Source organism: Triturus cristatus, chromosome 6 (assembly GCF_964204655.1).
Source record: "Triturus cristatus chromosome 6, aTriCri1.1, whole genome shotgun sequence".
NCBI lineage: Eukaryota > Metazoa > Chordata > Amphibia > Caudata > Salamandridae > Triturus > Triturus cristatus.
Window position 1 is genome coordinate 992,869,311 of NC_140589.1, and position 26,958 is coordinate 992,896,268.

At 44.5% G+C, this 26,958-nt stretch overlaps 1 protein-coding gene across 4 annotated transcripts in view; it reads left to right on the forward strand.

The window, feature by feature from the left end:
- Window positions 1–26,958, forward strand: part of RIN2 (Ras and Rab interactor 2) — an 831,738-nt gene that overhangs the window by 353,769 nt on the left and 451,011 nt on the right. For all 4 annotated transcript variants that reach the window (XM_085611780.1, XM_085611777.1, XM_085611779.1 and 1 more), the window contains one exon: window positions 3,532–3,658. The gene's annotated coding sequence lies outside the window, so the exon portion shown is untranslated. The remainder of the gene's footprint in view (window positions 1–3,531; window positions 3,659–26,958) is intronic.

The following is a 26,958-nucleotide window of genomic DNA, read 5'->3' on the forward strand; positions in this document are numbered from 1 at the left end:
CCTTAGACAGCCGGCCAAACCGACATGCGCATTTACAGTGCACACTACTCCTCCTCCCCCTGCTGTGATCATGGCCCTCCAACAGGATTTGAGAGAGGCCCCAACATGAATTTCAGGCTGCCTATATGCCTGTGAGATCGTGAGACAGTCAGTGTGACAATGAACGCGGCTATCCAGCCTCTATTAGCCGAAACAATGAATGGAGCTTCACAGGTTCATAATTAGTTACAATTGCCGTCGGTCCTGATGACACCCAAGTCGAACAGCCACCGCGCAGCAGTTTGATTGGCCAGGGCATTACCAACAAATTTGTTAATGACTCATTTATCAATCAGACTATAGCCCTGTGGAAAATAAATAAGCAGTCTGGAAAACATTAATAATTGAATTACGATCAGTTCTGAGTGACTCTCAGATTCACCTGACTGCTGCCGGTGACATGAGCAGTAAGCACAGCTGCATTGTAAAGCTGAGAGTGGAAGGCACTCATTTAGGTCACACAGCTAGGCAACTGTAATTCATTCATTGTTGTCCGTCCGGCGTACCTCTGGTGCCATAACCAGGCTAGTTGCAAAGCCACAGTCTAGTCAGTAGCTAGTAGTTGCCCCCCACACCACCCAAAACAACTCGAGTTAGTCACTGTGTTAGTAACTCCACAGAAAAACCGAGCAGAAACAGACTGCGTGACTCAGTACAGGTGCGCAGGCAGCTCAGAATGAAGCATGATAGCTGCAAAGTTAGTGCTTTTACATATTGTCTCTCACTGACCTGACTCTCAGCACACTTACTTCGACGGAGGTGACCAGCCAGCGCCACGGAAAACACGGGCATGCGAGCAGCGAGCTCTGCAATGCCATGGTTGTGCATTGTAGCCAGCCAGAAAATACACGAGGCCTGTGCAGCCAACTTTATAAGAGAAACTGCACACCCGCCTGTTGCTATTCATGCTGCTTGGGACAGGAGCCGCATCTAGGCCTGGGCGAAAATTTCGTTCCGTTAGTGGAAATTGCGATAAATTGACATTTTCACGTTCCGCGGAGAGCGCAAAAATGTCAAAAATTCCGGTTTCCGCAGCTTGGCGATAATTTGGTTCTTGCTCGCGCTGTAAAATAATACATTCTCACGCACGCGCGATCGCCGTACCTGAATCCCTGTGTTCGCCGACAAGTTTTCTTGATCCGGTCGCGTTCTCCATGAGATGTTGTATTGTTTTTAGCCATTTGCGCTGTCTCGCGACAGTTCGCGCCCGCAGTGATGTCATGCGTCGCGCGATCACGTCTTTCTTCTCGCGATCATGCACTGCGAGACAACTCAAAACAAGATGGCCGCGCCCGCAAGCAACCACATGGGTAAGTTGGCGACCCGCAACCATGCAGAAAATCTCGCGAACATGCCAGAAAAAAACGTCCGCATCTTCGCGATATTTCCGCTTGTTTGCGCTAATTTGAAACATTTTTGCGATAATTTGCGAAAGTTAATTTCGCAAATTCCGCCCACCCCTAGCCGCATCCACCTATTAAGTCACATGATGTGCAATCAACTCTGGGTAGTCATTGGACACACTTACTCCAACCTGAGCTCCTGGCGCTAGTGATATAGCAGCGCAGTGTCCCTAGTCAAATGTTACATTGTAATACCACTCTCTCTATGCGGGTGAGCTCTACCAGCTGAGCCAGAAAGCCCCAAGACTGCACTGCAGTTCGTATTGTGCTCTATAATAGCAGCGCTCCCGGCTTGACAATTGAGAAGGCGCTGTAAAGCATGACAATGCATTTCAATGCAGTGATGCGGACCACCACACTGAAATGTGTTAGTCTAATGCCTGATGTGTGATACTCGGCAGGGCTGCATGTGCCCTCGATAAAGAACAAGTCCTGACAATGGTCTCCCTCCCTGGGAGCAAGGGCAGTCCCAGGGCACTCTAGGGTTCCGGAGTCAGAGGAGATGGGTTGCTTTTGCCGGCTGCTGTGCAGGAGACTGTACAAATGATTTGGTGTTGCGGCCTGTGGCACTCGCACATGCATGTGGACTGGGAGTTCGGGCAGTTCTCAGGCCCTCACTGACGCACCTGACCTGAGCAATACGGGAACAGACATAGCAGAGTAACCTAACAGTGGCAGCGGTGTGGGCAGATTGGTACGGATTAGAAATGGGAATGGTTTACCGAAACGTATCAACATGCAGACTGGAGGCTCCTTGACAGCCTTTCAAGGCGTTAATGGGAGGTGACGAACATGTCCAGACTCTCAAAAGTAATTTCTCTCAAATAGAAATTATACAAACTGTAACTTCTTGGAATACTAAATGAGAAATTAAGACAGCATCCAGTCTTATCAGGGTAGAATGTCTGTTTTTTTACTGGGTTACTGTATCTACTTTGTATTTATTCATACTGTAATGTGTTGCTGTTACCGATTGTACATATCAAGGGTCAGCTCAGATAAGAACAACAAGTTGGAACATTTTGAGGTTTCACCGCAGCCCTGAAGAATATACGAGGTGTAATTAATTCACACTCATAAGTGTTTTTGTGCATTGAACGTTTGGAGTTTTAAATTGTTAACTGTCATAACTCTCAAATGCGTTTGATATTTATATGTGAATTCTTATATGTCTGTTTAGAAATATGTTTAAAAAATAATTCTGTTTGATAATGTGTTATGTTTTCAATGATAGTGCATTTGTGCGGATATAGATGTGATAAAAGAAATATTCACCCAAATATATCACATGAAATTAACTAAAAACAAAACGTGAAATATGTTTGTATGGGCTGGCAACTGTGGAAAGGTTACAACTAAGCTAAAAAATAGTAAAGACTGGTGATACCGTTGAGGGGCATACCATTATTAATCAATTAGTAATTAAGTTGTAGCTCTAACTAATTTTAAGATTAAACTCCAAATTTGGCTAGTTTCGTGTACAGATTAACTACACAACAAGCAAATGTGAGATTATTGTCAGGTAAAGTGGCGGACTAATGTAACATAAATCAATGTGTCAAGAATGACGCACCAGTCCTTCGTATTGCAGGAGCATGTGTGAAAAAGATACAGGTAAAATCTAACTACTGGTAATTCTGGATATTCTGAGGTATATTAGAAGACCATCTCATATCAAAGCTCCCATTTTAGTGAGATGGCAACAGCCCTTCTCATAAAGAAGTAATTCCTATAAGAGACACGTTTTGTGTCCTTCGCTTTTAACGTTTCAGACACTATGTGGGTGTTGGATGCGAATATACCAAAGTTGTTCGACATATGTGCAGGAGGGAACTCTGATTAAGGCCCACGGGAACGGAACAATGACAGATTTTCAAGATATCACACAAAATAAAGTTACGTAAAAGGAGTTAAAATGGACATAATCAATTTAGTGAGTTATCCCAAATATCTAGCATGAATCATCTAGCCATAGGATTACAGGGTCAATGGAAATTTGTAGCCATCTGGTTTTGTAGTTGAAGTGATAATATCAACTTTATCCAGAAGTAATTTCACACTTTATTTAATTTCATTTTCTATCTAATAGGGCATTTGGAAGGAGTCTGCATACTACACCAAGTTTTCATTTTGAGACTTGACTGTTCCTGTCTCTGCTACCCAGCTGAAATTGAGAATTGATCAATGAAAAGCATACCAGCAATCACATTCTAAAGGTGAGTTGTAGTGTTAAATATACGGAGCATTTCTTAGGCACTAACAAAATGGAAAATTGTCAGTGAATACCATGTTTCCACATTTTTTAACCTGCCTTTATTCACCTTGACTCCTTTTTAATTGTAACTAAATGAACGTCTTGCATTCCACAGATTACTGTATAGAACGGGTCATATAGCAACATGCTCTGACTTTTTAAGAAGGTTTTACGTTTTCTTTTTTATTTATCGCTTTCTAGTTAATAAAGCTTTTCTGCAAAAAATAATCATAAACAATCATAACCACAACTCAGGAAGAGGTGTGGCATAGCAGCCAGATCGTCTGCCTCCGGAGCAGTGCGGCTCACAGTTCGATCGCCGGCGCTGGCCGCAGCTCAGTTCAGTACCATGTGACTCTGGTCAATAGCTCATTTAATCTCCCCAACGTACTGCAGCGCCTTGAAACCTTAAGGGGTGATATATTTGTGCTTTACAAATACGGATTATTATTATTATTATAAATATGGATTATATTATTCTACTTAAATTGATCCCTTATTTTGTTTTGTTTTTTGCTGAAGGCTGATTTTGGCACAGTTGTTTTTGTGAATTTCACGTTTGATTGTGTTGTTAATGAACCATGGAAACCTGAATGAGTAAATTTGTGTAGTGAATGCTACAGATTAAACTGCTTTTCCTGGCGCTGATGTTCTCTTCTATAGTGCATGTTTCTGCACAGTTCCTATCAGTTTGTACCTAAACTGATCCAAATATTTTGAGCGGTTTGGTCTCCATGCTCAGTCCTCAGTTCACTAAATGTGGCAGTGTCAGCCAACTCGGATGGTTTCTTTGTTTCAAGTGGTTGCATGCCCAAATGGAACTGAGATACCATTGGTGCAGCAGGTCCAGTGGCACCGACGCCCAGAGTCCTAAGGTGCCAATTGAACCCTAACAAAGCTGTATTCTACTACACCAACAGCAGTCAAAATCACAATTTTCTTTCCTTGCTTCCTGGCCCATGGCATCCTTGTTACACTACTGACAGGGCTAATCTTGCTAACTCACCTAACAAATTCTCAGGTGATGGTGGAATTTGATGACTTTTGACTAGGGTGGGATATAAATCAATGGCCTAGTTCGTAAAAGCTTCTGTAACTTTCTGCCCAACTATGGGGGTGTCCATTTCCCTAGTTTGAGATTGTCCTTATTGACTGCCCTACACTGAGGAAGGCAACCGCAACAATGCCCGATGTATACAAAACAACACGCTTCAGGATACAATCAATAATTAAAACCAGGCATACCTGCACAAAGTTTTACTACAAATGACCAGATAGAAGGGAATGACACTGAAGTGTTCTTTGTGTGTACAGCCATCATCTAAAGAAACAACAATTTCCTGAATCTTTACATTCACAGTTTCTACAGTGTATATTGTCTGTAAGTATGGTTTCTTTAGTGTGCATGTGGTAGTAGAGACTGGCCTTGCTTCTGTGTCGGGGTGTGCTGAGGTAATGATACGCACTTTAACTTGCCAAACACCATATTTAGTTTTAACTTTCTGTCAAATCCTCATTAGTACAGTACCAGTTTACACAGTTCCTATACCTCTGTGTTTTTAGGTCTGGTGTTAACCATATATTTTGATTTTATTCAATTTATGTGCAATATACTGATCTCTAAGGCTTTCATTCACTCCTCTTTATCCATTGCTCTGTTATTGCTTCATTAAGAGTATTTGTCTGCCTCCTAAAGCATTCAGCATGGGACAGTGGATCAATCCACTTCAACTGTTAGCGACCTTCACTATGAATGATGGCATTCTTCCCCTTCATATTCACACACAAATTAGTTCCCTTTTGTGCCAAGGAACTGCTATGGGAATGTGTGCTTTTTGAAACCAACAAATATTTTTGCTTGTATACTTTTATTTGTATTTGTGAGAGCCCAGCAGCTTATCCAACAATAACGTTTTGCAAAAACCATGACAAAACAAATGAAGCGCTGACAAAGCCAAAAGACTGGCACCCAATCCAGCCCTACTGGTATTGTCAGTGCTAATTTGACTTTAGACGTTGTTTTCTCACTGTCTACTGTGCTACCGGTCTTCAACAGCACATAAAAATTTATTTTTTTACATTGCTTCCCTAATACAAAAAGGAGAAGGAAATAAATGACTCATGAGCAAGCTATATATATCCATGTCATGCTTACAATTACATTTCTTAAGGTCCTGCCATCTAGGAACTCTATGGATAAGATTCATAAAGCTTTTTGTATAAGTAGGTGTCTGCCACCAGGTTTAGGTGTGATGTACTCATGGATTTCCAGCGGTAGGACTTGCTTCCTCTTGGTGTCTGTGAATAAACATGTCTTACTACTAGAAAACACATGCCCTTCCTTTAAGTGCTCAACTAAAAAGTAAAAAGTAGTGCCTGAAAATTGAGCAATGGAAGACCAGAGGTAATGCGTCCATGCTCCGAGGTGTGGGAGTGGGAGAAACACATGAAGGCAAAGTAAATCCCACACAAGGTAACAAAAAAGAAACAAACAAATGAGAGTGGCAAAAAAGCTAACAAATGGTACGCAATGGGTGGGCTCTAATTCCACTGAAGCTGACAATTGGTCTTTTCGCCTACTGATAGCACTGTGTGGTAGGCTCGACCTAAGAATAGTAAATACACAGTGGATAGGGTGAAGCTATATACTGTGTCCTATGCAATGCAGACAATACCACAGCCCACACCTGGTACGTACATAATGACTACAGTGAATGCACTACGCTTAGCATAAAGTTGCGGGCTATGTCCTATGCAATGTGGATGGTGCTTCAGCCCACACCTGGCACAAAACAGCTGTGCAGAATGTACCATCCATAGGGCAAAGCTGCAGGCTGTGTCATATGCGAATGTATGACATTACAACGCATCCATTCACAACGCGGTATTTAACATCACGTTTGTTACAACGCAAGTCGTTACAATGACTTGCGCTGGAGGGCGCTGGACTTAGGAATAGTATGATTTACTATTACAACTCCAGCCAACGTTACAGTAGCGAAGTTGTTGGCATAGTAAATCATACTATTCCTTAGCTTAGAGCGCCATCCAGCGCAAGTCGCTGTAACGACTTGCTTTGTTATGACCGCGATGTAAACACACCGTCATATGCACAATACAATGTGGGTGAAGCCTCGCCTTGTATGTAATGACTGCACATACCACACTTCGACTGTGCCCAGTTTGCACTGTGCACAAGACATTACAGTACAGGGCATTACCACAGGCTCAGCGTGGAGTACTCCTCGACCAGGCCACATGTGCACAGAGTACATTACAGGAACACAGGCAATGTCGTGCCCAATGATACGTGATGCACACAGGGCGAGGGCTGGGTACAGTGAGTACATGGCAAAGCCAGTGGGGGATCTGTGCCAAACAGCAGAATGTTGTGTGTGACACGGTTGCAAGCCACGACCTTTGTGCAATGTGCAGAGGGCACAGGCAGAGCAGATCCCTGAATGTACTTGACAGGGGGTGCCCTCTCCAGTCTGCACAGAAGCTAGGACACAGTACTGACCTGTAAATGGTGAGTATAACAGATGGCTGAAGTCTATCATTATAAATTCCATAACATTCACTGGAGAAACTGCTGCTTATTGTTACCTTCCAAGGAAAGGGAACTCTTCTATCGATATCAAGCAGAAGTTTCAAAGAGTTAACTTCAGTTGAGGGACATTAACAGGGGCGGCTCCTCTTCTAAGACGGAGAAGCGTCACCCCACTGCTCTCAGAGCAGTGGAAAAGGGGAAAAATGATAACAATGTTATCATTTTATTTTATTCAGCTGTGGGGCTGGGTTAGAGCGGGCGGGGCTGGTGGCACAGGGAGGAAAAGTGGCTCATGCACACTAAGTGCACGTGACTGCTTGGTCGGCCATCTTGGACCGGAACATCAGTCATGCACACTTAGCATGTCCTCCAGCGGGCTGTAATACACAGCCTGGGTGGAAAACATGCACGGGTTCCCTGTCCCCATGTGAGCGCCAAACCACGGCTCTCAGACAAATCAGCCTCTGTGCTTCCGAGACTCGTCAGCAATGACGGGGGAAAGACAGAGGCAGCCGAGAAGAGGTACGTTTTTTTGTTGTTGAAATATTTTGTTCCCCTCCACCCCCATTCCATGCCAGCTGCCACTGGATGTTAAGTGTGTAATCCTACCATGAAACAGTGCATATTTTCAGGCAGTTGCCCACTCCAAACACCCTAACCAATATAGTATTCATGACCTCACATATGACATCACAGATGATATCACAAATGTTATATTCCGTGACATCAATGATGTCATCATTGGAGACAAAGATGTGGACTAATGGCCAGAGCTGCGAGCTTTGGAACTGGGGAACTTGGTTCGAATTCCAACTTCGGGTCAACATCCTGTGATCTTGGACAAATCACTTAATGTCCCATTGCGGAAAAAAACAGTGTAAAATAATCTAGTGTTCATGGAAAGTCTAATGCACTTGGGTCTAAGTTTGCGTATCATTATTAATAGCATAGATGTTAGTGGTGAAATCCTAAGTGACGCCATCATTGAGACCAATGATGATACCACAGGCAGGTGATATTATTGGTGATATCAAGATGTGATGGCACTTTATTGCTGTGCTCTGCTCTGTATGCTTTGCCGGCAGGCCTGCTGGAGTAGGTGCCTCAGTGGTGGTATGAGCCGGGTGGGAGCTGGCAGGTATTCAGTGAATGAGCGGATAACTGATTGAATGATGGAGTGTACCGCTGCAGGAATTGTTCTACTCGGAGCCTGAAAGGAGTGGTCATTGACACGTTATATGTGATGTACTGGTGTACACTGTGTGACCTCATCAGCCATTCCTGGTCATTGGGAAAATGCAGGTTGTAGCACAGAACAGGGAATTCTACTTTTTTTTTTTTTGGATTGGTACCTTTAAGCCTCTACGGTGAAGCTTTTACAGGGAATTTCTTTATTTTTTTAAGAAAGCTTTTGCAGGGAATTTCTTTTTGTTTTTATGATCACGAGGCAGCTTTATTTTCATCCCTTAACGTTTAATACCTACTGTTTTTAAATCAGTCATATAGAAATGCTGTGCAGAGAGAGGGTGTGGATAAACTATGTATTTGTTACAAAACTGTCTGGCTTGTACCATGCGGCGCACAGGCTCAACTCCGTTCGTGGAGTGAAAGTCATTGTATATCAGGGGCGCTACTAGACTCGAACTTAGGGGGGAGGGCTAACACTCCCAGCCAGGGCCTTACACTGGTCGCACACCGTGCAACATTTTGTTTTGGATGCCCCCTCCCCTATTTCCTCCTTCGCCATGAATTCCCTCAGTACCACTTATCAGCAATGCACCTCATCTCTCTATAGCACCTTTCTGACAAACATTTCATTTTTTATAGCGCTACTCATAGTTTACTCACACTCAGTTCTGTGATCTGCATAGTACACGTTCTTTGTAGCAGGCACATTAACCCTCTGCACTGTGTGAATGTCAGTAGTGTCCATGTGAGTGCAAGGTGAGCGATGCTACATTGTGAGAGTAGGGTGAGAGGAGTGACTGCAGGGGGAGTGAGGTAACCATATGAATTTGGGTGCGGATGTAAGTGCAGAGTGGGATGAATGAATGCATGGTTAGTGATGGGCTTGTTTGAGTGAGATTGCAGATTGAGCAGTGAGGGGGACAGGTGAGTGAAGTGTCACATGAGTGCGGGTGAGAATTGTGCTTGTGTGACTGCAGGATGAGGTATAAGGTGAACAGCGCAAATGCATTGAGTGCAGAGTGATCGCTGTGAGTGCAGGGTAAGTAGGTGAATGGTGTGAGTGCATGATGATCATTGTGAGTGCATTCTGATCGATGTGAGTGCAGGGTGAGTGTGAAAGTGAAGGGCGAGAATGAGTAGTGAGTTGTCTGAATGCAGGGTGCATTCCCAGACACTTGAAGTAACTCAGCAAGCTAAAATATTGATTACATAGCACAACCACAAGTTAGTCAACCAACCTTGTTGTCAGTTAATTTTAATGAACACCGCACCATGCAATATATATAGTAAAGTAAGCAACTCTACATACTTCGCCTCAACACAATCAAGATCATTTGTGTTTTTGCCCTTTGTACTTAGATGGTTGCTTACTTTATTATATATATTGCATGGCGCGGTGTTCATTAAATTAATTGACAACAAGGTCGGTTGACTAACTTGTGGTTGTGCTCTGTAATCAATATTTAGTCTTGAATTATAGGGAGAGAATTTGTCTTTTCTCTATATATGTTAACACTGGGTGAGTGGCACAGTGTTTTACATTGAGCACGCCTGTACACATATACTGTAATACCTATTGGAAGATAACACAGAGGTGCTGACCTGTGCTATATTACCACTGCCATTTGTTCCCTAAACTAACTCAGCAAGCTATTGACGGCCGCAAAGGGTTTCAGATATAAGTTAAACTATTGTTATTATACAGGGCTTTAAGTGGGATGAAAAACTGGGGGGTCTCTCAAAGGAGCGATATAATAAAGGGCTTGGCTTAAAACATGTATGCAAAATATCTGTGCTTTGCATAATGTGCCACCCGACTTGTATTCCGCTGCTTCTGTTATTATCTCCACGTAAGTAACATTACACCTACAACAAGCCAGGACTATTGGCTTTGTCAAAGGTTGTTAGTTGCATAAGATAAATATACGACATGCATACATACAATTATGGCTTTGTTGTATATTATATTGAAAATGCTTTAGTTCTTGCGTAAGAGGTTGTGGCGTAATGGCTAGAGCTGGCAACTTTGGAGCTGAGGAAGCAGGTTTGAGTCTCAGCATCGGCTCAACATCCTGTGTTTCTGGGCAAATCACTTAATCGTCCGTGCCTAACAAAAAATAAATGAAGATCTCTTTGTTGGTGCTCATGTAAAGCACTTCGACTTCAGCAAAACAGAACTGCGAAAAAATATAAGTTCCATCAAAACAGTGAACTGCTGCAGAGTTAAGATTTTTTTCTCCATTCTGAGTGTGAGGTTGAAAATGGAGAGCCCGATAGGAACCGTCTCAGCACCTGCTTTTTCGAGGGCAAGGAAATAAATAATGTGCTGATCCTGCAATAAACTTCCAGTCTTATGATTAGGGTTGCCAGCCCATTATTTTGATGTCCCAGACGGTACAAAAATAAGCAGTCACCTGAAGCCGTATTTTCAGCACTTATCTGTGCATACTTCGAACAGCAAATATAAATAGAAAGCACTTTTAATTGTGTTCTAGGCCTGCCTGAATGATCCATGACTGATAATTAAAGGGAACAAAGACAGAGAAGTCATATTACAAATAAATACACACTTTATTTTATTTATCACCCTATTTAGTGTCAAGACGAGGTCTTTGCAGGCTCTTTATACAACACATGGCTGACATTTTTCTTTTGGCAACCCTCCTTCATATTCCTTTTCATGAAATGCATTCTCACACTACGACAGTAAGTGTAAAATATAATGTAAGGAATAGGCAGAGTGGGGGCCCAGTGGGTACTAGAACCAGAAATAAAACGAAGCCTCAGTAACCAGTTTACAAAGGTATGTAAATATGCAAATGGTCTTTAAAGACCAGGGGAAAACTCAGGCGTGCTGGAGATAAGACTCCAGATACTGCTTAGCTCGAGCCGCAGCAGCTCGGGCTGGGACAACACGAAGTGGGGGAGGGGGGATCGTTGCACACCTGTTGTATATTTTCTCAGGGTGAAAAAATATATCAGAATGTTGAAAAGCAGTGGTGATAGGACTCAATTTATTACAGTTGGTAATAACGAAAGTATAATTTCTTGCCAGAATTGATACCTCTAATGTGCACCTGCGACATACGTTTATGCATTCACACTCATCAGTGCCATTTACTCTACCTGTATAAAGTTTATAAACATGTTTATTCTGTCTTAACAAGTATGTTACCGGCTAGTGGTGGACTTTCTTCCTTCCACCATTTTGCACCAATCAACTGTTGAAAAACTATATGTTCACAGCGAGCCGGTGCAAAATGTAATAATATGTATCCTTACTAATAACATAAACAGTCTAATTTTATCATCCTCCAAAGATGAAATTCAGAGTTCGAGTTTGAAATCCTTGACCTACCGGACACTTGTCACTGCATTAACCAAGCAAACAATGTTGTTCGTTCAACATATAGGAGCTCAACTTTATGGTCCTTACATTAACATAAATGTGGATTAAATATTGATTTGTAATGGGGTTTTTTCTACTCGGAGAGCTCTTCTGCCTGCTTTGTATTAGAGAGTTTGTTCAGTGAGCTGATGACACGATGCACAGACCTGAGTACAACCTTCTGGTTTTATGTACGAATCCCTCTTGAGTGCATCACCCTTCCAAAGTCTATAAAATTAGTACACACTCAGGTTATTATACCTATTATTAAAAGCGCCAAGAAGCAGATCATTCTATTGTATATAATGTGTAAATCCTCATTTGATCGCAAGATAAGACAGACAGTGGATCACAGATGAAGAGTGGCAGTAAGGGGTGGCATTTTCCCCGCAAAATAAATGAGCTGCATTGTCTCTTGCTCTCAAATCCTAACTGGCCCAACAGACAGCTTAGGCACGGGCAGGGGAAGGTGAAGACGGATCTGATAAGGGTCCATGAGCAATTCTTCCTGAGGGTGTGGCCACCAGAGATCAGGCAGCAAACAATGCGAAAATACACCCATGCGATTGGCCACGTGGTTTGAATGGCCTAATCCAGGAAGAATGGGCATGGTGATCAGGAGTTCAAAAGCCAGGGCACGGGACCCTCACCATGAACTGACCTGTCCAATCTTTGGAATCGCCTTCACCGTTGGAGTCACCTTTGAAGATGTTGCCCTGGAATAGCCTGTTGCCGCCGCGTTACCGGTGATCACAGGCAGCGACGTGAAGCGAGCTCGCTGACTGTTTGCAGTGGGAAGAAGTGCATGTAGCCACAGGCAGCAGCGTGAGGGGTGCGTGCTGCCCGGGTGCAACTTATAAGTCAGGCAGCAGCGTGTGGAGGAGCACGCTGCTCTTGAAGGCTACGGTGGTGAGTGACTCTGTGGCATAGCGATATTTGCAGATTCAGGCAGCGGCGTGGACAAGAGCGTGCTTCCCATCATGACTGTGGCACGTCACTTATTGCGGAGCTGGCCAGCAGCATGGTTGAGAGTGTGCTGCCTGTGAAGAAGGTGTTAATTACAGAGCCGGACAGCGGCATGGTTGAGAGCGCGCTGCCTGTGAAGAAGGCAATAATTGCAGAGTCAGGCAGCGGCGTGGTCGAGAGTGCACTGCCCAGTGAAGAAGGCATTAAGGGCGAAGTCAGGGAGCGGTGTGATCGAGAGCATTCTGCCTGTGAAGCCTTCTGGGGCCTTGTTGCAGGTAACAGCAATAGGGAAGCACGCTGCCTGTGAAGCTTGCTGGGGCCTTGTTGCATCTAGTCGGCAGCAGCAGGGCAAGATCATGCTGCCCATGAAGATTCATTTTGGATGGGCAGAGGCGTAGTCGGGAGTACGCTGCCCACCAAGAATCCAGCCAGTGTAGGACGAGTTGTAAAGCGGGCAGTGGCGTGGGCTGAAGCACTCTGCCTGGCAGAACCCCGCGACGACTTACGTGGTGGATCTCCGGGACCCTAATTGTTCTGCAGGGCAGCCAGGGTCTTGCTGGCCATGCCCCCATCCAAAAAGGTTCAGCCTTCCTAAAGGGCGAGAACCATTAATAGTGTGCTTGTAGGCCCCTCAGGGAGTATCATAACTGGCTGTAGGATGTCCCGCGATCGACTTGGCGAGCAAGAAGTGCACAAGCAACGGGATAGGGAAACAGAAGCCAGCCAGGTTGAGGGAAGAGGCAAAAAGATACATGGAGGCAGCGCCAGCACAGAGGAAGCAGAACTCGCCAAGCATGGTGCAGGAGCCCGTGGCTCCCGACCTGGATGAGGATCTGCAGGTTCTTCTGGAGAAGGCACCTGGGATTGTGGCCCAAAAGGGAGAGACTGGGTTAGCCAGCAGATTCTGGGCCAGCTTTAGCATGGCCCTGCCAAGTGACACCCACTTGCTCCAGCCCCTCAGCTCACTAAAGGAGCACAGAAGTTCACCAAGGCCATCCGGCCCAGATGGAAGGGGCTTGAAGCCGGAATGGCGGCCTCCTCCAATAAGGGCAATGAGAACCGTAGGCAGAAGGGGACCAGGGTCCAACCAGCAAAGAAGAGGCAGCCTGGGATCAAGGGACAAAAGGCCCCCTGGGTCCTACCAAGGTAGGAGGACAGTGGCTCAGGGGACAGTGATGAGGACAGCGATGTTGAGCAGCATGAGGTGCGTGTAGCCACCACGGCAGCACCCGGGAAGTCACATGTAGAGGAAGAGGATGCTATTGCTGCAAAGTCTGGTGAGCATCATGCACAAGGGCTGGGATGTGGGCAAGTGGGCACACACAACAGCAGGGCTCCAGGATGTCCTCCGGGGGATTGCAAATAACAGCATGCAGGTGGGCATCACCATCTCCACAATGCATGGCACAATAGGACATCTGGGCGCTCCCTCCCAACTCCAAACCAGCTCAATTAGGGCCCTGGACAGTGGGGCTTACTTAGGAGGTCCTTGCCCATGGGGGCCGTCGGGCTCAAATGCACAGATACAACTCCTATCACCCTTTTTGTGCATACCATGGTGGCACTGGCATGGGGCGGGGAATCCCTTTTCCTCAGGTTACCCCCGCCGTACCCTGGCCGGGCATGCATCTCTGGCAGGGCCATACCTTTTCGGGGGGAGGCTCCAATGCAGCCAGCACCTAGTTCAGGCAGCAAGGACCCTGGGGCGGAGGCAAGCATAGGGCTGAATGGGAGCAGTGGCGACACAGGTTCCCCAGCGAGTGTGCCACAGGTCCAACATGGGCAGAAGGACAATGACAAGAGAGCAAGGGCAGCAAACCCAAGTACCAGTGACAAGATGACCCCTGAAGAAACTGACCCCACCAAGGCCTGGATTGGGAGGGACCCAATAGGACAAGTAACGGTAAGCCTACCAAAGAATACAGAAGGCCCTTCCCTAAGGACCCTCCCATCACAGCCCGGGAAACTGGTCTAGCCAGTCTAATTCCTCTAACAGTTAAGGAATGGATTTGGTGCAAGGAGTACATCGATATTTTCTCAACCCTAGAGGTGCGCCAAGCAGGTTTAGATCCTACCTCGAAAGACAAGAAATAGGAGGGCAGGAGGGACAGGCATAGACCTAGGGTGGAGAGGTCAATTGACTCATATTACGGCAACCATGGGTGCCCACCAGCCATCTGGAAGTATTCACAGATGCTGCGGGAAGCGAGGGCTTCGGGGCCATCCTATGTGCAACATGGACGGCCTCCCACTGGTCGAACGCTTGGCATGCAAAAGGGACCACAAAGAACATTACAATGATGGAGCTCTTCCCCATAGTTGTATCCTAGGGAAGACCGGCTCACCAATAGGCAGATCACACTATGAGCCGACAACCACGCAGTGGTGCAAGCATTGAATTTAGGAACAGCGCAGTGCCCAGCTGTGGTGCACTTACTGAGAGCTAAGAGACAAAATGCGATTTGAGCCAGACACATTTCAGGCTGTAATAACCCAGTAGCTGATGTTTGATCTCATTTTCAGTTGCAGCAATCCAGAGTGCTGGACCCACACGCAGAGCAGACCATGACGCCAGTTACCGAGTGCTTGTGGGCCCTGGTGGCCCCATTCTTGTGATGTTGGTGGACAGTGCGATATCCTATTAAGCCAAACTGATGACAGGGAGTAACCCAGCCAGTTCCTTCTATTGCAAGGCGGTGATAAAAGGGTGGGGGTGGTTGCACCCCAAGCGCAAGGACCAGAGGCGCCCCATCAAAATCAGCTTGCTGAGGAAGTTGCTCAACCCACTCTCTGACATTTGCAGGCCTGGGCAAGAGGTTGTGATGTTAAGGGCAGCGTTCGCCCTGGCATTCTTTGGTGCCTTTAGATTTAGTGAACTGGTGGCGCCTTCCACAACCTTCGAGGGTACATCATGCATAAGGCACAAGGATGTGCAACTAGGGACTGGTTACACAATAGTCCGCTTTCACCGGTCAAAGACGGACCAAAATGCTGAAGGGAAGCACAGACGGATAGATTGTCTCAATAAGCAACTCAAGCTGCCCTGATTGCTTCATGCAAGAGTACATGCAGCTGGGGGGCCATAAGGGGTGGCCGCTCTTTTTGCATGAAGACGGCTCATGCCTAAGCCACTTTCAGTTCATTGCCGTCCTTTGGATGGTCATCTCCAATGCTGGGCTGCCTTCCAAGGAGTTTGGGTCTCCCTATTTTTGCATAGGCAAAGCCACAACCATGGCATTGAGTAGGCTGAGCGAGCAGCGCATTTAGTGCCTTGGACATGGGCCTTGGGCACATTCAAAGGTTACGTCAGACCAGCAGGCATATGAGGTGTGTTTCTCTTGCAGCAGGTAATGCCGCAGGCTGCTGTGGAGTGTGGATCCCGAGCCACTCTTACATGATGAGGGCACAGCAGTGGGCATCTGTGTGTAAGGACTACCAGGGAATCTGGCTGCTCAACACAGCTGTGACTTGGCTGGGTAAACCAGGCATGAGATGGGCTCAATTGCTACTGACAGACCATTATGCATTGTGGTGGGAAGAAAGGCATGCTGCTGTCTTAGTGCACATTGGGGGGAATGATCTGGCATACCTCGGGTGAAAAGACCTATTCGAGGTGATGATGTCATGGCTCACTGAGATCACAAGGCTGGTTCGCCCAGCAGATGTGATATGGCCAGAGGTCATAGCCCAGTGGAAGGGGGCCATTGATCACAGGGCGATGGAGAGATCCAGCCGCAAGCTAAACATCTCCATTGCAAAAGTGTTGTGGGCGAAGGACTGGGGGTTTGTGTGGCATGGGCTCATCATTTTCAGGACACCAGGATATTGTGTGGCGGATGGAGTACACTTAACCAGGGTGGGTATGGAAAATTTCCAACTGCTAATAGTTGGGGTACTGGAACAACTAGGTTTCTCATAGGTAGGCAGTAAAGGTGGAGCTGATGGTGGTCTGGATACCAACAGCAGCTTGGCAGAGGCAGCATGCACACATAGCCAATGAAAACACAACAGCCAAGGAAGAAGAGCTGCACAAACAGTGTCCTTGAGATGCCATTGGCAGGGGCCCTGGGAGCAGGCGATGGGCCTGCAAGGGTCAGCTTCAGGCCGATATGGCACTTGCAGCCCAGTATAGGCTGGATGGCCACCCTTATAGGTCTCAGTAGGAAAGGCAGTCTAGAAGCCGCTAACACTAGACACCTGCAGAAGGGCAGTCACGCAGGGCTGTGCGGAAAGTGCTATCAGTAATTAAATATGGACCAACAAAACCAGAAATGCTGTAGTAAACATGAAAAGATTTGACAAATGTGATGAAGTATTTAAATCCATGGAATGCTAATGAACATTAAGTTGTGGTGCTTCATGCCCATGTGTTATGTTTGAATAAACTGCGGTGGTTATGCATCAACAATGGCTCCACTTGTATGTTCACTAAAAGGGGAGGGGGTGCATTTGGATGGCCGGGAGGGAACTGGTGGTCGCTCGCACATCTGGGAAGGGTTTAGAGTCAATTAGCCGGACAGGAAAACAAAATGCAAACAGGTCTGACAATGCAGGCCAGATTAATGATGGTGAGACCAGAGGAAAAAGGAATATAGAAAAGTAGGCCTCCAGAGGAGTGACCCTAAAGAGGAAACGGGTACAGATTACTTCACAAGCAGACCTAGTAAAGACATCCACGGATGTAGGATCCACGGATGTAGTCAGATAGCTACCTTCCATGTCTCCTGCATTCAAATTCTAGTCATTCCTCCTAACCCCCTTGCTATTCAAGCGCCTGTGGTTGCGAAGTGTAGGTTAGTTTATTTTATTTTGTTTCAAGCCACAGTGACTGGCAGGAAAGAAGAAACGAAAATGGAGCATGGCTGGAACGGAAATATCTGAGCAAAAATAGTCACTCTCGCACAGCGCTTAACTAGTAAGGAAAAAATAAATAAATTATTGTAGTGACAGCAGTGCTGGTTATCACAGTGTTGCACCGTATGATATTCGCCATGGATGAGAAAGAAGAAACATAAACAGAGCGTTGTAGAAAGGGAAACATCTGAAAAGCATGCACTCTTGTTAAGACCTTAAACAAAAAGAAAAAATTGTATAAAAAAAAAAATAAGCAGGGCATGGACACAGCAATAGGTCTATGCTCCACTGGAGGGACAAACTCACCAAAACAACACATGCCATCAAATAAGAAGTAACTAAATGTGAGTTACGATGAAGCCAACCAATGGTAAGCAATGGATGGCCTCTAATCCCTCTGTAATTAAACTAAATGTCTTCCTAGCAGCAGCACATGCACTGTCTCAGTGGACATTTAAAAAGGCACTTTAGACTGGCCCTGACATCCTAGAACCTGCTCAGATAACCTGCCAATAAGTATGGAGTAGTTCCTAATCTCCACTGGGATCAGCCAGAAAGCACTATGCTAGGGTCTCATACATTTTCTTTTTGTTTTGACTCTGAAAAGAGTAAATCCTTCTCTTTATAAGAGGCATTAAACATCTTCTTAAAATCAGTAACTCCCTTACACCTTTAGAAAAAGCCAACTCATGCCTTTCTGAACTGGAATCATTTGTTTCCCAAGTATGGATCAGTGGGACTGAAACTCAGTGGTGGCTGCTCCCGGGAAGCAATCGTGGGGCAGGGAGGGGGCAGGGGACATGGGGGTTAAAAAAAAGATCACTTACCTGCCACCTCCGTCCTCTCTGTCCTCTTCCTGGCTTCTCTGCGAACAGGAAGCAGGAAGCACCCAGGCTCCCTAGGCCAATACCAACTCTGCAATGCAGCGTTGTGATTGGTCTGAGTGCCGTGGTTTGGCGGTCAGACATTGAATGGCAGCCTGGGTATGTTCTTCACCATGGCTGTAATGCAGCCTTGATGCATATCATGCAAAGTGCGCATGACTGTTCCGCCGACCCAAGCTGTCTGGCCAAACAGTCTTGGGCACTTAGGGAGTGCCACCACTCCTCCCCCCTGCGCTGCCCAGCCTAGTCACGCCCCACAAAACTGCCTCAGCACAGAAAAATAAAATGATAACAACCTCGCGTTATGATCATTTTATTTTTCCTTTTTTGTAGCGCTGAAAGACAGCGGAAGAGCCGCCCCTGCGTGAAACTCAAAACCAGTATTCGGGAAACTGTAAATTGTGTGCAGCTTTGAGAAGACTACAGAGAAACAATAACTGCTGAAGCCACAATATGCCATAAATGGACAATTGTAAGGATCAGAAATTAGAAAGTTTGTCTGGTGTTTTCCCATCATGAATACATTGTTTCAGCAACAATGTATTCACGTCAGGTGAACAAAAGCCAGACATTGTATTTTGTTTTAGTGCTCATTGTTAGATGCACTTTGAAGAAAATAGCATTATAAATCTTCTATATATTGTACCATAGATATAGCTAGAAATAAAGATATATACATGTAGCTAGATATATGTTCATTTAACTCCGTTTTTACTATGCATCAGTGATTGTACATGATGTTTATGTGCACATCCAAATTCAGAACAGCCATCAGAAGCCTCCAGATGTGTGCTGCTGGTAGGGCTTCTCCCTCAGTCTGAAGGGTCTAACATCCCGGGCCAGGCATTTAATTCACCGAGAGAATACTGGCCCTTGAAGTCACTTCTTTCCAGTGGATTCATAGAATGATGTGGTTCATTTCTTTGTGTGATCGTGAGCAAGCCTTTGAGAGAGAGAGAGTGAGAGAGAGAGAGTGCGTGCGTGGATGCGTGTGTGTGAGAGAGAGAGCGAGGGAGAGAGAGAGAGCGAGATCATACCCCCCTACAGATGAACAGTCTTCGGTTATAAGAGGGCAGGTGGCAATACTTCAACCTCGAAGAATTTTAATGGATTTTCCTGACCCACTGGCTTTGTGGGAAAGTGGCTCCTGCCTGTGAAGTCCAAGAGACCATGTATGAGATAATATAAGTGTTATAGGCTCAGTCAGTACAGTTCGAAAAGAGCAACATCAAAGCCAGGTTAAATATAAACAGCAACGCAGAAATCACTCCCGTCTAGGCCAATGGTGTGGCCACGGGGGTCTGGAAATGTTATCGACAGGAAACTTCCTGATTAAACTATTTATAGCGGAAAGAACTTTGTTTCCCTTGTAACTGTGAGAGATATTTCCATTAGTCTTTTGCGTTATCCGTTCTCGGTTGTGCAGCAGGGTCGGACTGGCCATAGCGGGCCCTGGGCGTTTTCCCAGTGGGCCAGAAGGGTGGGGAGTGGTTTTGGACTGGTGGAGGCCGGTTTTGGTACAAGGGGAAGGTTTGCAGCAGTGAAGCAAAATCACCCCTGAAACAAAAAGCGCGGCAACAGTTTTTCCACTAGGCCCCCCTCCCCTGTACCCCCCCATCCCGCCTGTCGGATGTAATCGCCAGAGCTGGTTTGTGTTCCCAGTCCGGCCTTGTGGTGCTGAATTTTCCCAGTGTTGTTTAATCTATGTCCACATAATTGTTTTCCCTCTCTTGGACCACTGGGCCTTCCTGTAATACAATAGCAGAAACCAGCTAGAGATTTTTGCAGTTTTCAGTCTTTGTCAGCATGCCTTTGGTGTTCAAAGCGTGGGTGTGGTGTTCCCTGCGTTCAGGTGCCACAGCACCAAACCATCACAGGTGGTATGCGCCCCTCTTCTCTCTGGCTGTAGTGCAGATAAAAAGCAGTCTGGCCAGAGCGTTCGGTTCAGTGACAGTGCACATTCACACTGTTGAATACATCAGGAAGGCGGCCCCTGATGGGGAAGAAGAGACAGTGGCAGCTGGCATCTATGGGGAGTCGTAGGCCGGGCGATGGGTAAAAATAAAAAATAAAAAACACCTGTGATACGTCCGTCTCCAATCCCTTCCTCGCTGCATGTCTTCCTCCTGCAGTGCGAGTCCTTGAGAAGTGCCTTAACCAATCCTGGTGCTGCTCTCATGCTGTGAGAGCAGAGCCCAGATTGGAGGAAGCGGCCTCACTCGTCGCACCCAAGGACACTGGAGCCCTGCACTTACTCTAACCCAGCTATCTTGAGACAGTTGAGTTAGAGGTTTCAAAGTGTGCATGTCTGGCTGGCCGTAGCAAGACGGCCGCGCAAAAAGACATGCGCACTTTGAAAAGTGCCGAGGCAGCCCACCCTCCTCCCTGCTGCTGTCACTCAGTAGAGGCCCCACTCGCGTTAAGAAGGGGTTATATTGAAAATTAAAATGGTAATCAACCAACTTTATTGCCATTTTATTTTTCAACTCTGGGAAATGGAGAGGCATTTTAACCAGTGGGGTAATGCTCCTCCGCTCAAACAGAGGAGCAGCACCTGAGAAGAGACACTATTTGGAGGGTGGGTGTGAGGTCCCAGGGTGACACACACCCACCCTAGGGTGTGTGAATTGAAAGGTATGTGACTATTCATTACTTCTTGGACTCTAAAAGGCCTGGCTATTGATTACTCTATAGGTTGTCAGCAATATTTAATCTGGTCATTGGTGGCAGGTAATGAACAGCATCACTCCTTTATGAGGACTAAGACATATGTTTCATCAACAAAATGATCCAAAGCAAGGAGAGACAGGCAGTAAGGGAAAAATAATTTGTTGAAAAGGCAGGGACATAGTGACAATGGGAGAATACAAGGTTGGAAAAGAACCTGCAACAGTGAGACAAAGCTGCAGAATGTGTCGGATTGTTAAAGAGATAGACATGAGGTGGATTTAAGACTTGGCAGCATTCATACGTGGCAACCATAGAATTCAACATTGTCAGCAGCAGGCTACTAAGAAAAACTTTGGGCCCCTGCACTTTTTTTGATCTTGTCTTGACAGCGCAGCTGTCGCCAAATGTAATGTGCTCAACCAAAAAAAAAAAACAGTAGTTCTACGGAGAGGTGTTGGCTCTGCCCGCAAACTGGTATCCGGGATTACTTGTTTTGATTGGGGAGGAGTTGTGTGCTTCCACAGAAAAAGTGCTTCCCCTCCACACTGCTGTGATTATTTTGTTTATTTATCCAGCTCCCTGAGCCAGCAGCAGTATGCCTACCTGAGCTTCAACTTTCAGGGGAACAGACATGTTATTGTAACGCTGTTTGAGAGTCTTATATTACTAGATAATGTGCAGTGTTTGTTTTAATAACAATAGATCGAGATGCGGCCCCAAGTATTTGCTAGTTGCTGAGATTAATTCAAGCATTCTATCCATCACTTTTTTGTGTACTGTAATGTGTTACCCTAAGATGGACGGGTATGTCTAGATGTTGGTCCTGTGTACATTGTGTCAATGGAAACAGGCTATACATGGAAGTTCTAGGTTGCTTGTGTTCCAGTTCAGAGAGTAATTGCGCTTGCAGTTTCGGAGGACGTTTCCTATTAGAGCTGGGTCAACACTGATTTGCATATGACTGGGTCCAAATTGAAGTGGTATAGTATGAAGGGATACTGCCTGAGTAATTGCCAGAGGCTGCAATTACATCAAGCATTCCACCCATCACTTTTTTTTGTATTTTAGTGTGACACCCTAGGCAGGATGGCCATGCCCAGACACTGGTGCCATCCACACTGTGTCACTGGAACCAAGCTATACCTGGCTGATGAGTCCTTAATAGAGCGAACCCTGCCTTAAGTTGCTTGTGATCTGGTTCATGGAGGACTTGGCCTGGCAGTTCCAGTTGGACTGTTCCTATTGGAGCAGGGACTGATTTGCATACGACTGGGTACAAACTAAGGTGGCATGGTGTGCAAAATAATGGTGGATTGGGATGCAGGCTGAGCAAATAGCAGCAGCTGAGATTAATGTGGCATGGTGTGCAAAATAATGGTGGATTGGGATGCAGGCTGAGCAATTAGCCGCGGCTGAGATTAATGCAAGCATTTCATCCATCACTTTTTTATGTACTTTTGTGTTTTTCAATGGCAGAAGCCCAGATGGGAGGAGAGCTGTCACTAAGAATGTATTGCAGTCCCAGCACCCTCCTCTTCCATCATTAACTTTAGACTTTGGAGTGCAATTTTGTGTGTGAGAGCAGTATTGGATGCCCAGGGCTACTCTAATCTACATGGATTTTTAGATCTCGATTGACAGTGAAACTCTTGACAGAACTTATGTGATCAACAAATAAGTGCTTTCAAAGTTCTACTGAGAGAGGGGCTTAGGCTCCACCCACATGTTGGTTCTTCTGAGTACAGGATTTGATTGGGCCACATTTGTGTGCTTCCACTAAAAAGTCTGTTTCTATTGAACTTTTTCCCTTGTGCCAAAGCTTGTACTCAATGCAGCAAGACTGAGTTGTTATGACGGTAAGCCGATGATCATGGTTTTAGCTCTAATAAGTTTGTTATGAAATGTTATGATAAAGATACTAGGCCTGGCATATTTATAAAAATAACATATGGATTGTTATCACTTAATTAAACCCTAGAGATAGGTTTTTTGTAATACACAATCTCATAAGTTACCTTAGTAGGCAATGGTTTTGGTGTTGGTTACACCAACTGAGAATCCTTGTTAAGCCCTTTCAGGAGAAGAAGTATTTTGCTTTCACAACTGTAATTTTGAATACATTTACAGTTTTATGACTGTATTCCTGATGGTTGCATTCTGGGAAAACATATGCTCAGTCCAATAGGCCTGAGCTTGTAATGGTACAAAATAATGTCAACAGCTATAAGCTTAATAGGTATGCAGGGAAATGTTATGCCAGATGCCAGAGGTCTGGCCTGTTTATTACGGAAAGTTATTAAATAGGCAGTAACCCTAGCTTATTGATTATGAAATGCATATGGTAATGTCAATAGGCCTTTAACAGTGAAGTGGTATCACATTATGTCACAGGCTGTAAAAAGGCAATTGATTAAAAGTAATTTTATAGGATACCATAGTATGCAAGGTTTTTGGTTTTGGTCACCCACTCCCACTTCCACGCCTGAGAGTAACATTTCAATATTATGATTCTTGTTAGGTATGTTGAGCGGGTTGTTTATTGTTTTTCCAACCATGTTTTATACATATTTGTAATTTTATAAATGTATGCCTGATGGTTGCCAGGTTACACTCACTTCAGTAAGCAAGTATTGTATATAGTGTCAAACCATTGGAAAATGCTACAAACCTTTTCAGGTCACTGTGTAAAGTAATTTCACATTTCTTAGGTGTGATCTGCTTATAATGAAAAGTTATGGGGAAGCAAGAAGGCTTAACCTACTTATTGTGAAAAGCATGTGTTAAAGGCAGTAGGCTTTTAAGGATGGCTGTTAATAGACTATGCTAAAGCCCATAGGCGGCTGGTTTGTTACATGAGATCTTGCAGATAAGCACGCTAGTCAAGGTGTTTTTGCTGGTGACCCAACTGAACAACCATGTGGATAGAGGATTTTTACTATGGTAATCCTTATTAGGAAATTTTAGTAGGATCTTTATATTGTTTTGACACTTTTATTTTGTACATATTTGTAATTATACTACAATATACCTGATAGTTGCCTTGTGGAAGGCTTATGACAAACACAGTAGGTCAGAGTTTCTTATGGTGACAAGTCAATGAAAAGCCAATAATAAAGGTTATAGGCGTGATAGTTTAAAATTAAAATTTACAGCAAAGTCAGTAGGCCTGACATTTGGATTGTGAAAAGCATATCTTCAGTCAATAGGCATTTTAGGGTCAATTGTTATTACTCTGTATAAAGCCTAAAGAGAGGTATTTTGTTACATTAGATGTCACAGATTTCCTTTGTAGGGAAAGATTTTGGTTCTGGTATTGCCTCTGATAAACCCTAGGAGGAAAAGATTTGCACTGTAATAATTCTTGCTAGAATCTCTTCTTAGCTGCTTAACAGGATCTTGTAATTAAGAAAATCATGAAATAATACGTACATACATATAAATAAACATGTATAACTATATCAATATTGACTCATAGAGGACACTTCAGCTCTGTTCTGCCACCAGTATGTCAGAGTGTCATTTGCACTCTGCGTCCATCCCTGGCGGCGTACTGCATGGTATAATGGTTCGATCAACATCAGTCATTAGCTCTCTTATCCTGTAAATGATCATATTTTCTGATTGCTTGTTTACATCATCTCGGTATGAGGGCACCTAACTGTCAGGGCTGGTGGCCAGTCGTTTAGTTTTCAATTTTTTCTTTTTATAGTTCCCGTTTCATTACTTTGGATCTCCTCTTGTGATGCTAATGTTTCTTAAGTGGATACTACAGTTCTCCAGGCAGTGCTCCTGGGTTGCTTGCCTGACACTCATTTCATCAGCAGTGTACCTTCCCCTTTATGGTCCTGTATGTTTTACTGTTGCCCTTAGTGTATCATTATTTTTATTATTTCAAGATGACCAACACGGTCCTAAACACGGCAGCCATGCTGAAACTTTAAAACAACAAGTTTAGATGGCAGAATGATTTCTCTTTTCTACTTGTATTCTTTTAATTTATTTTACATATGTTGTTGAGTTCAGGTGCCTTTTATAGAGTTGAGTTAATGCATGAATGTGTCATTGGATGCATGAGTGCAAAGATGAGTGAAAGTGTGCATATATGAAGACTTATTGTGTGCTTAAACCAAGCAGTGACAAGCAAGATACCTTCATTCAAAAGCCAGGCATATTGGCATTGCCAATGCTTGTTTTTTCTAAATTAACCACTGCATGTTGGCTGTTTTCTCTCCAGGACCCCATCAGCGTGTAAGGAGTCCTTTGCAAGCATCGACTCCTTCCCAATGGCTTCCCCCCAGCACTTTCATCTTATTCAACGCCTCTGCTGTTATTTCCTCTCACACTGCCTGTCTGACATAAAGGTCAGATGTGGCTGGGGAGTTTGGATTCTGTTTCTGCAATAGCTGGAATCAGGGGTATATTTCAGTGCAACGCCTCAGGGTTGATGGTATGTCAACCATGTCGTCACCTTCTCAATGAGGTTATAAAAGGGATGCTATGTTGCAGGTTCCTGGGAGGCACAGCGCCCTAAAATCTTTGCCAACCTTTGGTTCAATCTTTCCCCGTTTTACGTACTCTTTAAACGTCCTTCCAGGCTTAAATTCTATATGCCCACATTTTATTCTATTAAAAGCGTGCAATTACTTTGCACACTCTTGCCACCACAAATTTTAGTAGGTAAAACTTGCTGGATTCTGTGCATAGAAAAATGCTATATTCTGAGGTTTTCAGTTCATAACGGGACAAGGTGCATTATTTTCAATTTATCCCACATTCTGAGGTGAGGAATTCATAATAGCAAGGTGATACCTCTAAATGAAATCTGAAAAAAATACAACACTTTATAAGCACCACACAGTGCAGTATCGGTGGATACTAATGCGGTATTGCCACACCAAGTAATGGGCAATTTGGACACATGCGTTTAATATCTGCCAAACAAAAGCAAACTGCAAGGTATACTCTAAATTATACACACATCCATAAATGTAAAGCCATGGATTAGCACAATGTCATGAAGTTGTGATCAGCTAATCTGTCCAAAGGTGATGTATTCTCATTGAAGTGTATTTATCATTCACTCACAAACGATAGGTTGGTTGTAACAAGGACACCCTTTTAACTTAACCCTCACAATTGTTCCCTACCTTCTAGCAAGGGGTTTGAAATAACTTTATTTCGGCCTTCAAGGCCATAAATGTACAGTACAAACGTACATGATTTAAATAGCAACACTTGTTAAAAAGTCTGTACATATATTACAACTTTGCATAACATTTTCCAATAAAAGAAAAAGTATACAATTATCAAATTAAAACTAAGAACAATCTCATTTTATAACAGGTAAAAGAAAATGGAAACTAAACTGAGGAAAGGAGTTTCCTGCGCAAAATCCACATAGCACCTAAACATTTAGCAAGAAGAATAGCATAAGTTGGTGAACAATCAGACCTGAATACCTTATGTTGTGTCACATTATGTAATGTTTCGTTATGTTTTGTAATGTTACAGGTGCTTGTGAAGCTTATGTCCATGACCGGTGTCAACTGCCGGGATGCAAAACTGTTGAAATTAACATGGGGTTTGTGTAGTGGATGTTGTTTGCTACAATCATTCTTTCATTGAAGGCTATTTCAAAATGAATGTCACCATATGATTGGATGAATGCTTTGCTTGCTTGAATAATCGATAGTAAAAGCCATTGTTTCCTTTACCTGATAAAAACTCTAGAGCACAGAAGAAAGGATGAAGATATGGTTTGG